The sequence below is a fragment of the Cynoglossus semilaevis genome, chromosome 13 (assembly GCF_000523025.1).
Source record: "Cynoglossus semilaevis isolate Cse_v1.0 chromosome 13, Cse_v1.0, whole genome shotgun sequence".
Classification (NCBI taxonomy): domain Eukaryota; kingdom Metazoa; phylum Chordata; class Actinopteri; order Pleuronectiformes; family Cynoglossidae; genus Cynoglossus; species Cynoglossus semilaevis.
The window spans coordinates 10,751,487-10,766,430 of NC_024319.1; the positions used below are offsets into that span (position 1 = coordinate 10,751,487).

The window sequence follows — 14,944 nt, forward strand, 5'->3', positions numbered from 1 at the left end:
AATCTGAACTCTGGGCAACAACAGGGGTTAAAAGAACTTTTAAAACAGGAAAATACACTCGATAAGTTTAGTATAAAATGTCCCCAAATGTTGGTAAATAACAAAACTTTAAATAGAGAACGGAAACCATTAAGTAGGAAATGGGTGAACTCCAAAGTGTGACACAAAAGTCAGGCTGCTCCGGCTCTGTTCCTCTCTCACATTAGGTGAGCGAAAATTATCTTGAGAAAATTTTGGCTTTTTTACCCATAATGCAGTAGGCTGCATTGGTATGAGGTGTTTCAATTTAATGTTAGATTCAGCAGGTCTGGAGGGCCAGCCAACTTTTAAAAACACACACGTGGCTGTGTTGGTACTGACAGTCCTGGAACAGGAAACATGTCGAAACAGGCAGAGGATGTGAGAACGAAAATTACAGTGAGGTCATTTAAAAAAAACAAAACACTTCTTCAAAAGGTGCGTGTCCTTAATGTGATGTTTAAGTAAAAAGAAAGAGAGAATAAATGACGTTTAGTCGAATGTAACGTTTAATCATTTGCTCGGAGCGAGTGACAGATTTGACACCAGGTCTTGTTTTTCCTTGTTCTGAACAAGAGATGATTTACATACCGTCATCGCCTGATCCTTCTCTGTCTTCTGACACAGCTGCGAAAAACAGAGACAAGAGTCACAATGCAGCAATGGTATAGATCAGTGATTCTCAACCCCTGGGCCGTGGCACACTAGTGTGCCGTGGAAAATTATCCAATTTCAATGAAATGGAAAACTATTATAAATTTATTTTTTTATTTATTTATTTTTTGTTCGTCAATGCGTGACAAGCAAAACAATTAAATTCTCCTCACTAGGTGGCAGCAGATGGCTCTGAAAATTAACAAAAAACCATAACCAGAGCTGTTCAAGATCTTTGTGAGTGTCTTTCTTCAATTCCTGCCAGTATATTAGCGTTGTCTTCAACTAAACAGGAGTACATTTTTAGTAAATATAAACAAGAATATTATTATATTTCTGTTTGGTGGTGTGCCGTGGTTGTTTGGGAAACACTGGTATAGATCATTATACTTCATTACCGAACAAAAACAATACAGAGATTAATTGGAGTTGAAGTATAAAAAAAATATTTTTAAGTTCTGTAACTGAATTAAGTTTGTAAAATCTATCAGCTAATTATTTCTGGTGTCTTCTTTCCTCTTCAGTTTTCTCAGTGCGCCGACACTTTACTTTGGAACATGGCCGCATACATTAGCCCATGCACACAGCACGGATGGTGTTGACTTGACACGTACTGTAAGGTGAGGTGAAAACAGGAGTAGACTCGATGAGGTGAGCTTATCACTTATCACAGATGAGAACCTACCAGCAGTGGAATGAAGCAGCAGCAACAGACACGGGACGAGCAATCGCATCATCTTCAAAATGCTGTAGAGGGGGAGAAGAGGGGGAGAATGGGGGGGTTGATGTTAAAAATATCTCTTTTGATTATTCAGAGTCATTAATGTTGGTGAAAGCTCACTGTTTTGGTTAGCAGCTGGAGTGTGATCGTAAGCTGAAACCTCGTTGGTTCTTTACAGTAGATACAAAGACGTGCGTTCCTTAGTCGTCGGAAAACTAAGTAATTCCAAGCCAACCAGTCTATGCCCTATCTTAAAGAACGCTTAGATTGTAATCATAGACTGGTGTTGTTGGAGAGTGGTGATAATTTGTTCCCATAGAGCTCAGCAAATATGTGTTGAGATTTCTGTCATCGTTGGCTTGAAACAAGTGCAGATTCAACACTTTCCTTCCCGTCGTCCTGACCCAGATGACACGTCAGGCGTTTCACAACATGGTTGGATGACACCCGCTGCCAGACTAGAGCTTTCAAATGAAACTTTTTTTCACAACTATGGTGTCAATAAATATAAATATAAAAGCCGGCGTGCATCAGACGATTTGAGCGATTATATTTAATTTCACTAAATTTGTTTTGCCTCGCGGGCGTTGAGGTTGCCTTTATTGTTTTTGTAATTCTTGGCTGTTTTCTTAAGGTGTGTTCCTGCTAACCTTTATCTTCCAGACAGTAACGCTTTTACCCCTGTGGGGTGGTTTGGTAGGACCAGTGATAACCCTGGATTTTATTAGTACTTTATTAGTATTAGTACTACTGTCTAGATAATGGATGTCTGAAAACCTACAGTGAAAAAAAGACCTGCTGGTACAACAGGGCCGTAACCATAGACTGTACATTAGAAGTTTCCGGAACTTCAGACAATTGTCTTACGTTGACTATGTTTGTGAATGCAATGATCTCTACAATCAAAGACGATGTTGATTTAAAGAGACAGAGACGCAGCAGGAAATACGGGTAAACACTGCAGACGTGACGTTCAACAATGTCCAATCAAATGGGCCGTTTCAGAGATACAGAAAGTGATGTCAGTGGTTCCAGACCCCTAACCATTCTCCACCAGTTGACCATATTTGCATAATAGTACAACTTGAATAAGTCAACAATGGTCAACAGTTTTCAACGGTTGTTTCAGAGCATACAGCACCCCCTGTGTCTTGTCAGTTGTAAATGCCCATGGCCAGTGCTTAGTAAACAGCCACAAATGTTTGCTGAAATGCATTAAAGAGCAGTTTCTGAAAAGAACAGGTTCTGTCAGTCCGCCAGAACAGACAATGTACTGACCGTGGACCAATCATATCGCAGCATCTTAAACTCCTCTTCTTTCAAACACTCTGAGTCTTGCCTTCCACACTGTGAACTAATAGAACTGGTAACCAAAAACGTATGTTGTTTTGGGGGAGGAATTGAATTGTTTCAACTCACTTAAAAAAAAAAAGAACCAGTTGGCTACTTCCTTCACATGTTGTCAGTTGCGGGGGCCCCACATATACAATGTGTTCACGCTCACATAAACGTCTTTGATCATTTTCCTTTTTACTTGAAACGCACACAGAGTGACAAGATGTGAATGCTAAACACAGTGGCCTTTCAGATAAAGAAATAAACCAGTTTTTGCTGTTGGCCGAGCATGTTAACCCCAATGCATTGTGGGGATTCAATTATATATCACCTGCGCAGGAAAAATCCAATGCATGTTCCTGGCGCATGTCCAGCTTTGGTTACGCTATAAAAAAGTGTTACACTTGCATCACTTCGTTTTTTTTATGTGTTGTTCTTAAGGATCAATGTCACGGCTTCCTGATGGCACACGGCCCACACCAGCCGCTGTCTCCAGACTCCACACTGTAGATGTAAAACAAAGACCCAGCTGGATTGAACACAATATGAATGCTGATATTTTTAAATGGGGAAACATGGGAATGACCTTCCTTGTGGTTGTAGTCCCGGAGGATGCCTCAATGGTCCGATTTGGTCGTCGTGTTGGCAGGGAATCAAGAGCCAATAGTCATTCATTCATTTAATGTTGGATACTTTGCAGCGGGAACTTTCCCAGTGACCTTTGTGCCAAAAGCGATACTGTAGGCACCTCTTCATTGTTAGCCCTGTTCATTGTGTCTTGTTTCCTTCACAGTTAATGACTGAAAAGAACTCAAATGACCCACGTTGCCAACGCGCGTGTTATTAAAGAGGCCTGTGAGGCACTGCAGCAAACTGAAAAAGACGCACCAACAGCTATTAGACTGGCCCGAGTCTTTTTTATTTTGTGATTGGTTTAAAATGTACGAATTAAAAATTTAAAGCCTGCAAAAGAAAATATTCTGCTACCTCCTCAATTGTTCGCTCAAAAGTTAGCTTCCTCAGTGTGCAGGCTAACTGATAACAGGTTAGAGTATTACAACAGGATCAAAATGAACGTAGAGTTGCCGCTCGATCCGCATCTATTGCGTGTGACGTGAAGGCCTCATTAGGCAACTTACGTGATTCCTGACATTTCTGCAGGAAGGCAACAAAGACGTTTCCATGAATGTGGACAGCGCTACTTATCATCGATTTATTCTGATCTAAAGGTTTTTGCGATCCTTCGATTCCACTGTAGTTCAAGCGAGACAAACGCTGCAAAGGAAAGTGTGCAACACAGACCACAACAAGATAATCTTCGTGGTAGATTGGCAGAACAGGATCAAGAGCTGCTGTGGTTGACTGTATTGGAAAAAGATGTTAATCATGCGAGTGAGGCTGATTGAAGATCGGGGTGTAGTGGGGGCTGTTCCTGCCCCTGAACGGCTGCAGTGAATCTCCAAACACAAATAAGCTAAGATGCTGCAAATAAAGTCCTCTACTGTGTCCAATTTGCTTTTCAGAGTCACTCTGGGTGAAATAATAAGCAGATCCGATTTGGAAACATTTATCATTACCCTCTACTGCTTCTGCATTAAAATGGCTCCTGACGCTTATATTATTCCACAGATCTGGCAATATATATTCATGTGCATTTGAACGCTGATTGAATTTGCTCCACATCCTCAGAGCGAGCTCGACGTATCAGCAGCCTTACGGTCAGAGGTTGAAAAAAAATCATTGACAGTAAAAATTCAAAAGACTGCAAATAATAACACTGGAGAGCGAGGCTGCTAGGAAAATATATACAACCGCGTGGTTCCAGGGGAGTCTTGTTTTTTCCCGGGTGCTATTTCCCAGTTTTCCAATGGAGGGATTAACCTTGAAACTCACTCCTGCCTGGTCACCCCGGCCCACAGAAAATCTAAATCTTGTTTACCAGGTTTGACTTTGAATGATGGCCACTTTCCACTCCTTCAAACACACGCAGCACAATCTGGCGTAGATCAACAAAATGCACAAACAGAGGTTTACTCCGTTTACGTAAACAGACCTGCATCCAGAGACACAGACTACAGCTGTCCTATCTCTCACAGATAACAAACATGCACCCGACGCCGCACACTTTCGAAAAAACACCTTGACACCAACGATAGGAGCCGCTTCCATTCAAAAGATATCAGAATTGCTGCGGCCTTCAGAGTTCATGGGAAAACAGATTCATTCGGGTTAGGAGAAAAGTGAGTGTGGAACTGTGTCAGCGCCATAAAAGGTTTGTTCTCGGAATACAACGACAAGAGAGAGCAGGAGTGAAAATTCACCCAGATGGTGTGTTATTGGTTTCCATTCCATTTTATAAAAGCCTCTGTCAGCGGACTGAAAACTAAGCAAACTAATGATAAAATTAAATAGAAATAAAGCCAACAAACAGTACCTCGGTGTGAATCAGGCATGCCAGTTAGAAATCCACAGTGGGTAACGGGAAAAAAATCTCAGTGGCTGTCTCCAGTGCAGTTGTTCAGTGAATGACTTACTAAGTAGGAGGCCGAAAAAATAAGTGAAACAATAAAGAGGATATGAGTGTGTTTCTGACGGTCCTCTTTAATATCCTGTAATTGTCAGCGCGCCCCCTCCCTCACCTCTCTCGCTCCCTGTCTTTCTTAAGTCACATCCTATTTTGAAAACTCTGCAGAATCAGAGTGTGGTTAACCCTTGAGATACAGTTGATCAATTCTATCTTTTCATCACTTTTCTAAATGTCCTAACGTATCCAATAAATTAGCAAAAGCTACCCAAAAATGTTAGAATGTTTAGTAAAAGAGTGCTTTTGAAATTAAGCAGTAGAAATCATCTTTTGTGTGTTTACGGATTCATTAAGCTGCTGAGTTTAAAGGCTTCACTGCGGTGTTGTCCCACAGCTCAGGGTTCAACGCAGAAACTCTGTTTTCACTTGAGTGTGAAGGCCATAGGTACCAGTCAGCATTCAGGCCAAATTCAAAACATTTTCATTTTCATTCAGACTGACGATTGTTTAGAAAAGTACGTTTTCAGAAAAGTTTTTTTTAAACTTTTTTTATCAGGCACTAGATTTCTTCTTTTTTCTCTCTTTTTAATTTCCACTGTATTTTTGTGACTTGCACTGAACACAGTTAATTATTGTTCACCCTTGACTTGGTTTACTTGGTTTGTTGGTTTATAAATATTCTGGTATAATGTTTCCTTTTAATTTATCCAGTTTGTTATGTTTACTGTTGTTTTTAGTTTTTTTATTTTAGTGCCAGACACAGTGCTTCATACTGTTCTCCCTTTTGATTTACCTTTGAAAAGCCAGTCAACAGTCATGCACATCTCGTCTCTATTATTACTTAAAGCATTTAAATTCAATGAAGACATAAATAGATTGTTGGTACAAAAAGAGCTTCAGTTACTGTTTCCTTCAGGGAGACGTCAGCACATGTGAGTGGATGGCGGTGTAAAAGGTGTCAGCCACCAGTGCCATGTGTGACAAACAGATCGGCGGGTGTTTAAAGCTTGAAAAGTTAGTCTCCGGGGAAGCTTACAGACAGACGCTAACTCGCACAGTTTAGTAAACTTTAACAGGAAGGAAGTTGAATAAACACACACAATTTACAAAAACAAAAACAAAAAAAAAATGTGTGGAGGCGATGTTCTACTGCTCTGCTCATTAGCTGAGCAAACAGTCCACCAGTGGAAAGTTGGTGTCACATCTATGCTAGTATTTTAAATAGAAAAATGAAAGTTTTTAAACCTACCTATGTAGTAGGAACCAAGCAGCCAGCTGTGGTGATCTTGTTTTGTCGTTTTTTTATGGAAACAAAAGCTTTAAAATACCCCTCTCTCACTATCTCTCTCCCTCTCTCTCTCTTTCTCGCTTTCGCTCTACATTTTGACCCAGCTGATGAGAACAGGAAGACCTGCTCTTGCTGCCTCTGCTGAATTGTGCACCAAGTTCACATGAACCTGAAGCAGGGGATTTACAGACACATCATCTAATGCAGACTGGCACCTTAAGACTGCAGTGGAAAATACCCCAGTTCTTCAAGAACAGCGCTGATTTACCCTGAAATGCTGAAGTGACACTTTTGCTCAGAATTGGCAACAAAACACAACAGAAAAATACAAGAGTTATTCAAATGTCATGATACGTTTTTGGGGGGGATTTCCTGCAGAGCGTTCTGACTAATTTCACATCATGTATGTATGTTTTAATTTGTTTAACAGGAACAGGTGGATTTAAAGGTTTACAGTTGGAAAGTTATAACAAAGAAATTGAATGAGTGAATTATTTGGCCTACGTCCTTCTTGAGTTAAACTGCTCATCAACCAAAATAATGGATTACACCAAGGTCTTCCAAAAAAACGTGTGTCAGTGGAATGTAGGTGAGAAAATTAACTCATCAGTAAAAAGTTTTCCTCATTGGTGGCATCTAATGTAACTACCAGAAACAAAAGGAATCAAACCTTTGACTTTCCAGTGAAAAGACGACCAATCTATCCGTTGATATACAGTCCTCTGAAGCTGCGCTAACTGCCTGACTTTACTGCATCTGCCTTAAGTGTAGCAGTATGTTGACCGTTGCCTGAACAAGGCCTGTAGTTTTGTGGCTGTTCTCAAGGCCTGGGTCTGGGCCCACTGATGTGTCACATGAGATATTTTTTGGGGCCCCTAAGTAAAATGTTGTTTTTTTGTTTTTTCAGTACAATTGAAATTGAAATGTCATGTTGGAAAATGTTCCCTATATATATACAGTATATAGACATACATACATATATGTACACATATGTATATGTATGTACTGTATATATGTGTGGTTTTAAAACATGAAATTTCAATTTTAACTGTACAGTAAATGATCTACATATCCTTTGTAATGTATATACATATGTATACAGTATATACATATATATGTACTGTATATATTTATAGCTATAAACGTTTAGAAGCAGTTTTCTACTGAGACTTGGCCGGTGTCGGGGTCATAGTGCTGTGCCATTGGTTGTAGGCTGTGGATTGGATATTAAACTGGATTCCGCGGCATTTGCATAAACATTGGAGCATAATAAAACTAGTTTTTCAGCATGTCTGTCTTCTCCTCACTCCTCTCCTCAGCAATGCTCTCCCAGGCATACGCAGCACATTTGTTCACGGTTTGCGCTAGTTCACGTCTCCTTTCACCTCCATCACTCAAGTCTCAACAGTTCTGCTGTCTTTATTGAGAAGTTGTATTTGTCTAGTTTTGAGTGATGAATGGGGTGTGGCTATGTGTCAGCCCCTGCCTTGACAAAAGATACTAATCTGTGTGCTGTTAGAGGGAATTATAGTCAGTAATTGTGTCTTGAGAAATCTCCACTTGCCTCGCTTCTGAATTGGCTGTAAACACAGAAACATCTGGCAGAAAATCGCAGTCACATTTTTTAAACCACATTTCTCCTGTTTGTCATGAGTTGCACAGTGACCTAAAACACTTGACCCATTTTTAGAGTTTTATTCACATTAGCCTCACGCTGCAAGCCTGAAATCCAACACTATCAACTTGGGTTAAACCGTCAGCACCAATACGGTATTTTTTGACAGGACATATGAACGTGCGTAGAATAAATAGTGAACTTACATTTCAGTGAGCTGCTGTTTAGAATTGCCTCTTCACACTGCAGGTATGTTGCTGCTCCCACGCTGAGATCCTTGTTATCATGGAAACTGCCAGAGTGAGTGTGCACGTTAGTACAGGTGTACTCAGTGAGGCACAAGGAACTATGTCCTCCATTGGCTGCCGGGCTGGTTGAAACCTGACACCAGCCTCGCTTATCTCTTTTACACAAGTAGACTGACTGTGCACTGAGTATGAATGTTATCATGTCGTGTAAGTCGGTTTATTATCACATCCTATATTCCTTCAGGATTAAAATCCTGTTTGGTCATTAGCGTGTTGTTTATTTTGTTTTTATGTTTTTCTGCAGCTGTTAAAATTAGTCTGTAGTCTTTTTAAATGATCAAGTTGGCACTAACTAAATTTTTTTTTTTTAAACAGCAGCATGGAGTTAAAAAGAATTAATTCCCTCTGCCACCATGTAACCTCTGTAGGGTTTCTGTCCTACATTTGAATTTTCTAAATGTTCATTTCTTTTGCAGGTGCAGCTGATGATGCAGCTGTTTGTCCCTGGGCAAATGTCAAGGAATTATAGAGCTGCTGTTTAATCCCGAAAAGAGGGGAGACTGAATGTTTTAAGTAATATCTGTATTATAATTATAATAATAATAATAATCATCATCATAATCATCTTCATCATAGTAACTATTATATTAATAATAATAGTATTTAATTTGACAAAATAACCGTGCCATTAAAAACACTTAGAGCATTAAATGAGTTAATGACTCTATAGTATAATTAGCCTATGTTTTTTTTTACATTGAGCAACAGATGTTGCAAACCTCTATCTTAAATATTCAGGGACTTTTAATTACATTTTATTATCCCCTTACACTGACCTAGTAAATTGAAGTTTTTGAAAATGATTCATATCTGCGCTGTTCTTTTATCTTCTTCTTTAGCCTCAGCTAGCTAACCGCTGCAGTAGCTTCTTTTGGATACATTACTGCCACCATTTGATCATTCTATTCCTATTTCTTTCTGATACAGCTGCTGACTTCAGTCAAGTCTATCAGGAATCTCATAGTCTTTTTTTTTCTGATTCTTTACAGCTCCAGATGCCCCGTGTTCTCCCTTCGAACACATCTTCTTTTGTCCAGGATAGAAAGGTAACAGTGAGGCTAATGTGCTAAATAGGAACTCAACGCGTCTCTTATTTACAGAGGTACATGTTTCTGCTCAAGGAGTAATACAGAACAAAATTGTTCCTCTTTTCACCGTCATCATTTTACATTCTCCAATGTACTCGCATTATTTGCGCTTGCTGCTCACCAACAACTACCCCGTAGCTTTAATTTGACACTCAACCTTAGGCTAGCTGTAGCTGATGACAACAGAAAATTTGAACAGTCCTCTTGGAAAGACATCAGAGCATCTCAATACACGAAAGAAAGTCATTAGCTGTGACACAAAGCTTTAGCAGAAGCACAGAAAACAAAGTCAATTTTGCTCGTATGGTTTTTGTGGGAAAGGCACGATCTTTGCAAAAAGTGACATCACATATGGTGCCAGCTATTGTCATAGCAACATGTTTTGGACCTCATTCACCACAATGTGGAACCAACATTTACCATAACAATGGCTGGTTATAAAGAGGTTAACCTGTATGGTGTGTACCACAAGAGGAGCAGCTTTCCACCTCAGCATCAAAGTCCTTCAAAGCTGTTGGTGTTGTGCTGACTTCTACCTGTTCCAAACAAACACCTAGGGGACTGTTTGTATGGATTTGTTTAGCTGAAACCAGTCTCTATGCAGAGTTTTGATTACATTATCCTTCCCTTTGTAAATACTGGGGAGGAGTGAGCAGCATTTCCCTGTTGGCAGTGGCCTGGATCACCTCTGATCTCGACACCACTACCAAAACAGGAAAGAGAAATACGTCCCATGTTTGTGGAGTCGATTGTGCTCCTTGTTTTTGTTAAGGGTTAAAATTAACCATTTTTGTACATACTTGGGCAAAAGTTTAGTTATTTTGGATATTATTATAACTAGATTATTGTTCTTGTTGTTCTTGTATACGGCGTGTTTAAACACTGTCACCATTCCTACAATTAAGAAATTAAAGTCAAGGGTGCGGAAATGTTTTTATCTCTGTTGTGTTAAACACAAAACAGTATTTGTGTTTGATCAAAGTTCTGTTGAAACAGTTTGGTGTTTCTGTTCTGTTTCGCAATGTTACTATTTTTTTACCTAAACTTACAACTTTTTTCCCGTAATATTACGATATTTTTTCTCCTAAGATAACAACTTTCTTCCTGTAATACTACAACTTTTTTCTTATAAACTTATGACTTTGTTCTAGTAACGTTAAGACTTTATTCATAAGATTCAGAACTTCATTCACCTAATTTTTTCATCCTTAACATGGCCCTAATACTCCGTCATATTATGTAGCACAATTTTTTTTAAATAGTATAAATATCACTGCTGCTTTGGACAACAACCAAGGCCTGAATAACCGGAAGCATCTACCTTAGATCATACTTGGCCCAGAGTTGAAAAGAGACTGTAGAGGTCTATGTGGGTCTCATAAATAATATTTGAAAAGCTGACATTAGTGTTTATAGACTGTGTGTTTTTATCTTCCTGAGGGGATGAGCTGTGGTGCCGAATCTTTTATTGAGATTTGTGGTAGTGGCTTCACATGCCCTCGTGTACACCCAGAGCAAAAACCAAATCTTTGACTTGTGCTAAAAAATGACTTATTGATGAAAAGACATGCTCAGTTTTATGAAGTGTTTTTTGATGTAACAGTCCTTGTCCTTGGCTGATTAAAATGAGTACAAGTCTGTCTTCTGTGTGAAACACACAGGTTGTTACAGGCTTGGTCTGGCAAATATGTTTTGTTTTTTTTTTCATTAAAAAAATGTAGTTATCCTTTAAAATGTATTGTAGTGTTATGGAATATGTTTGTTTTTTTTCTCAGAAATTTATAGTTTTGTTTTGGTGGTGTTTATTTTAGGCCATAAATTGTCTGGTCACTGGATATTTTCCGTCGTAACCGCTTATTTTAACTGTTCATGTAGATAACGACAGACTACGGAAACTCAAATTCTTTGATAAGTAGGCAAATTGCTTCCTGTTGTTGATCCGCACTGTATATATGTCAAAATACGACACAGTGGCATAACAAAAATAAAAGTGTGGACATGAGTAATAACACACTAGACTCGATATGGCACGTAACCCAAGATAAGACCTTCCACAGTGTTTACTGGAGGGAGACAGCATTCTGAACGTGTCGTCACACAGCTGACCTGTGAGGTTTCTGTAATAACTATGTTACTGAACTGTGTTATGGTAACCAGACCGCAGTGAGCTAAACTATCTTCCTAAAGCAACTATCTTCCAGGAAATGAAAGTTTTGTGGTCGAATGTAGGATTTGGACCCTTTTTCGTCTCAGTCTCAGCAGACATTAGTATATATATATATATATATATTTAGCACTGAATAGTTCTAAAGTGTGCATGTGTCCAAAAGCCAAGTAAAAAAAAAGCCTGTTTCCGTCACTAGTGTGATTTCTCCACAGTGAAGTTAACGTGTCCTACACTTTGACAGCGGTTATATTTAAAGTGACGTCGATCATGAAATTCACCTTTTCCTCTCGACTGATGAAGGCTGTCAGCTGCTCAGTGTCTGCACAACACAACATATTGCAATGTACTTCCTACAAGTCCGGCTGGAACTGTGAGTGTCATTCAGAATAATGTTGGGGCATGTCAGCCATGACAACCTGCTCAGTATCATAGTTAACGTGACTACCGTAATATATAGTAATAAAGCCCCACTTATATTCTGATTTTAGAAATCATGAGTACAAAAATACCCAAGTGCGTTTTATATTCAGGATTCTTAAACCTAGGCTGCAAGTGCACAGTTACCACAATTACCAAATATATACATTATATATATATATATATATTTTCCACCATCTACTCACTTGTCATTGCTCTAATACACCGTGTGTACCATGAGTATTTGCTGACGCTGCACCTCAGGCTTAAAATACCATCTGAACGTGAGTGTGCGTTTGTGGGAGCTTCAACTTAAGGTCAGAAATCAGGCTTCCGTCACACCAGCCTCACGGAGCACAGGGCAGTGAGTACGTCTGCGTACGTGTACGGAAGCTGACAAGCTGACTGACACGATGGCTTGAGGACAACGGCTTCAGCGAAGTTTGGAAAGCAACTCTCAAGTCAAGTCACTGTCAAATAAGTCGAGGTTAAACCTTCCTGGAATGTGTCTGAGTCATAAACGTGTGTCCACTGTGCACAAAGTCATGGGCCAAACTTAATATTTTTTGAAAAAGTTATGGCAATTGTGCATGTTGTCCCTTCTCTCTAGATATGTAACATAGAATTTTTGTTTTGCATAAACATTGAGATACACCACATACACCGCAAATACTACAAATTCTCTAGTACACATTTGATATGATCTCATGGGCCAAATATAATTACACTGTGGGCCAGATTTGGCCCCCGGGCCTGAGTTTGACACATGTACATGTGTACATCTTTATTTAATGTTAAAAAAAAAAAAAAAACTAATTTGCAAAAAAATATACCAAACTGCAGTTTTCTGAAGGGGGTAAAAAAAATTTTTTTTGGGTGATGCTTGGTGGGCTTCATTTGGCCCACCTATCACCAGCTGGTCAGGGTTATCAGCGCGCCTGCCGCTGACAGACTCCGTCTTCAACTGGCCGACTGCATTTGTATTTATGAATCTTCCTGGTCACTCTGTCCTCTGGTGAAGAATGGCTTCTCTGTTCCATGTGTAAATCCAGCCGAGCAGCTGATTTTGCATCTGATAACATCTGTGGCATGCTGCTTTCCCCAACAGGATCATTTAGTGGATGCCTCTCCACTGTAGGCGCTTGGTTAAGAGCTGCGTGTTGGCGTGCGTGCGTGTGAACTTGTGTACGTGCGAGGAGGATGAAGAATTGTTTTTTGCAGTAGTTTGAGAGAATGCACTTTTCTGTGCCAGGGGGCAGGGGCTGAAGTGAAATCATGGAGGAGTGAGGACTGCTGTGAGTGTTATTAATGTTGACTCTACATGTGTTGTTTCATCAGTGCTGTGGTGCACCAGTAAATCACCCAGGTCTACACACACACTTCTGTTGTACTTCCAGAACTCTGGCAAGCTCTATACAATTAAGTTGGAAGATTGATGTGAGGCCATCTGAACTTTGCACGGCATCTGAAGTTTACTCTCTCTCTCTCTCTCTCTCTCTCTCTCTCTCTCTCCTCCCACAGCAAACTCGTGCCCTTAAAATTCTCACTGGAGTATATGTGTCAGTGCACGCCTGGAGTCTTGTGGTATTTTATCTGATATCCACTGCCCATGGGCCTGTTATGAGGGATGTCATTGTGACTCTGGTTACATGCAGAGTGGAAATGGCCGTGTCAAGGCTGAGCGATGTGGCTCTCTCTGTCACGGCCACTGCCATGAGTTACTTCGCTGCACGTTGTTTCGTTCCTGGCACTATTTACATGCTGTGATGCAAGGTGGGAAATGTAGGATCACGGTAGTAGAGACGGAGGGAAAATATTGTTACCTGTCACAACTAACACGATGAGCTTAAGCTCAATGATGTTGTATACAATTCTATTCTGTTCTTTTTCAGTGATTTGCTTCAGGCAATTGTTAGTGATAACAGTACAGATCCTGGTCTTTGCATATCAGCCGATAACCGATACTGATCTGATACCATTGTTGAATTAATAAGCTCTATATCTCACCATCTAACAGGCAGCAGAGGTATCAGGCTTGACTCAATAATTTTTTTTTTTAATTTCCACCCACAGCCAAAAAAACAAAATCCCTTTTCATTATACACTCTTTATTGACCATAAGTGTGAATGTTTGTTTATCTTTACACAGAATGTGGTCCAGCGATGGACTGGTGAACTGTCCAGGGTGTACGCTGTCCTCACTCAGTAAGTGCTGGGATTGATGGAAGAATGGATTGGGTTGATCGGACATTCTAAATCAGGGGTCACCAACGTGGTGCCCGGGGGCACCTGGTAGCCCCCATGGACTACCCGAGGTGTTTGCGGGGTATGTAAAACTGTGTGTAAGAACATTTATGAACAGGAATCCAACTACTTCCTTGTAAACATAAATAGGAAAAAAAACCACTGTAGAACAACGAAACACAATGAATGATTAATATTTCAGTGAAGCAGTAGAACGTCATACTCCACCCCTGATATCAGCCAAAAACACCAGTAAATCTGTTGATGCTGTCGTTACACATCAGCACCTGACTTCACTGAAGTTTCAGTTACCGACATGTCCCTACACTTCAGATAAATAAGTAATGCATTGATGAGATGTGACTGATGAAACGTTTGTACCAGAGTCACAGTTCTTCTGCCTCACCTCAATCTGTGACAAATGACTAATGTGGTAATCCTCCGTCTCTGCTTCATCCCAGTTTGTTCCGTTGATGAGCATCGCTGGATAACACACAAACAAAATGACTCATGCTCCTGTGTAAGTTGGGAAGCCATTGTGCAGAGAGGGATGTTCTGCTACTGC

The 14,944-nt window shown here is 40.0% G+C and overlaps 1 long non-coding RNA gene across 1 annotated transcript; it reads left to right on the top strand.

Moving 5' to 3' along the window:
• Positions 1 to 9,149: 9,149 nt before the first annotated feature.
• Positions 9,150 to 14,911, top strand: LOC112487930 (uncharacterized). The gene is made up of 3 exons (XR_003051498.1): positions 9,150 to 9,509; positions 14,285 to 14,340; positions 14,841 to 14,911. It is a non-coding gene; the product is annotated as an uncharacterized LOC112487930 (long non-coding RNA).
• Positions 14,912 to 14,944: the final 33 nt, after the last annotated feature.